Source organism: Grammomys surdaster, unplaced genomic scaffold (assembly GCF_004785775.1).
Source record: "Grammomys surdaster isolate TR1022 unplaced genomic scaffold, NIH_TR_1.0 235, whole genome shotgun sequence".
Taxonomy (NCBI): domain Eukaryota; kingdom Metazoa; phylum Chordata; class Mammalia; order Rodentia; family Muridae; genus Grammomys; species Grammomys surdaster.
In genome coordinates, this window is record NW_021604680.1 from 1,748,361 (window position 1) to 1,750,448 (window position 2,088).

At 40.9% G+C, this 2,088-nt stretch overlaps 1 pseudogene; it reads left to right on the forward strand.

The window, feature by feature from the left end:
• Positions 1-966: 966 nt before the first annotated feature.
• LOC114626433 lies at positions 967-1,256 on the forward strand (annotated as a pseudogene).
• Positions 1,257-2,088: the final 832 nt, after the last annotated feature.

Consider the following 2,088-nt stretch of genomic DNA (forward strand, 5'->3'; position numbering starts at 1 on the left):
TGACAGGCTAGAACAAAGAAGTAATTTCAGGCAGAAATCTAAATCTTAGACTAGAACAAAGAAGTAGGCTTCAGGCATGAAAATGACTTTGGGGTAGGACAGGGAAGTAGGCTCAGATATTTTGGTCTTCTTGATAAGTCCTTAGAAATAGTGATCACAGGAGTGATCACAGAACTTTGTTTATTGCCTTGTTTGTTCTTTGAGTATTCATGTTTATTGTCTTGCTAGTCCCTTGGCCATTTGCATCTATTGTATTGCTAGTTAGTTCTTCAACCTAGAACTAATATTAATACTTGCATGTAATTAAAATGGTATAAAAGCAAAAAGAAGGAGGAGGGATTGGATAAGGGTTTTATAAGGGGGGTGGGGAAAGGGGATAACATCTGAAATGTAAATAAATAAATAAAATATCCAACAAAAAAGGAGAGATATGATGTTCTATGACAGAGATGAATGGATCACAGAAGTTGATATATGAAACCATGTCTGGCACTGAATGTGCACCCAGTCATGAATGCCTTTTTTTTTTCTATAAGGAGATAGTTTTAAAATAAAATACCTGGTGGGGTCATGGTTCAATAGGTGAAATATTTTCTGTGCAAACACAGAAACAGAAGTTGACCCATAGCACTCACATTTAATAATGCATGATATAGTATCACATGGCTATATTCCAGTTCTGAAAACAAAGGATTTGAGTGGCCTCCCTGAAGCTGGTCAAGTAGCCTAGGCTTGCTGACTGGCCACTGAACCCCAAGATCCTCCTGTTTCTGCTTTTCTAGGTCTGGGATAACAGATGCCTAACACTAGGCTCAGCATTCTTTCCTTTTTTTCCTAAAAATTCTAATGATCGGGTTCTCCCACCACCCCCGTGACGGGTCACAGCAGTTCGTCTGGTGGCAGCTAGGCAGTGAAGCTCTGTGACAGATCCAGCGTCGCACGAGTCTCCCACCCCGCACGGCCACGATGCCCAAGAGGAAGGTTAGTAAAGATGGAGCTGCGAAAGCGGAGCCCAAATGCCTCTCCGCGAGGCTGTTGGCCAAGCCTGCCCTGCCAAGGTGGACTCAAAGCCAAAAGAGGCCTCGGGAAAGGATAAAGCAGCAGACAAAAAAGTGCAGATAAAAGGGAAGAGGGGAACGAAGGGCAAACAGGCTGAAGTGGCTGACCAACAAGCTACAGATCTGTCTGCAGAAAATGGAGAGACGGAAAACCAGAGTCCAGCCTCTGAAGAAGAGAAAGAAACCAAGTCCAACTAAGCATCCATCATGTCTGTCAGTGGTCCCTGCCTCCCTTCTTGTACAATCCAGAGGCATATTTTTATCAACTATTTTGTAAATGAAAATTTTTTTAGTAGCTCTAGAAACATTTTTAAAAGGTGAGGGAAGCCCACCTCATCCCATTGTTTAAGTGTAAATGGTTTTTTTAAGAGGTTAAATCATTTGCTGGTTGTTTATTTTTTGTACAACCAGAAAATAGCAGGATACTGAATCAGGAGAGGCTGTGACTGTCCCGGGGGTCACCATAACATTCTGTAGAGGGGGCTAGTTTTATATCCTTCAATACAAAGCATACTAAATGGCAATTTGGAGTCTCAGTTGTGCATTTGTGTCTGGAATATTTTCAGTTATATCTGGTACCATGTTTCTAGAAGAACCGTTTTGTAAGAAAGCCAGTCTTTGGTCCTTGCCCTATCAGAACTGTGATGTCTGTGGTCACAGCAGGTCATTTTCCTAACAGTTGTGATAATACACTGTGAAAGATGAAAATTTTGAGTGCGTTCTGTGTGTGGCATAAAATTGTGAATTGGTGAAACTGAGGATTCTGAGCATTTGGTTATTATGAGAAGTCTTAGGGAAACTTGCCAAGTTTGAGACTGGAACATCACTGGAATAAGTTCAAAGAAAAACAATGTGTAGCTCTTCATTTGCATACATAAACACAATGTGACTCTTCAGCGTTTGAGTACGTGAACACCATATATGGCTCTTTGGGGGTACGTGTGATAAGAATTGGAATGTGTATACTCTGCTCCAATAAAATCTGTTGTGAAAGAGTAAAAAAAAGAAATTCTAATGATCAAATTTTGGT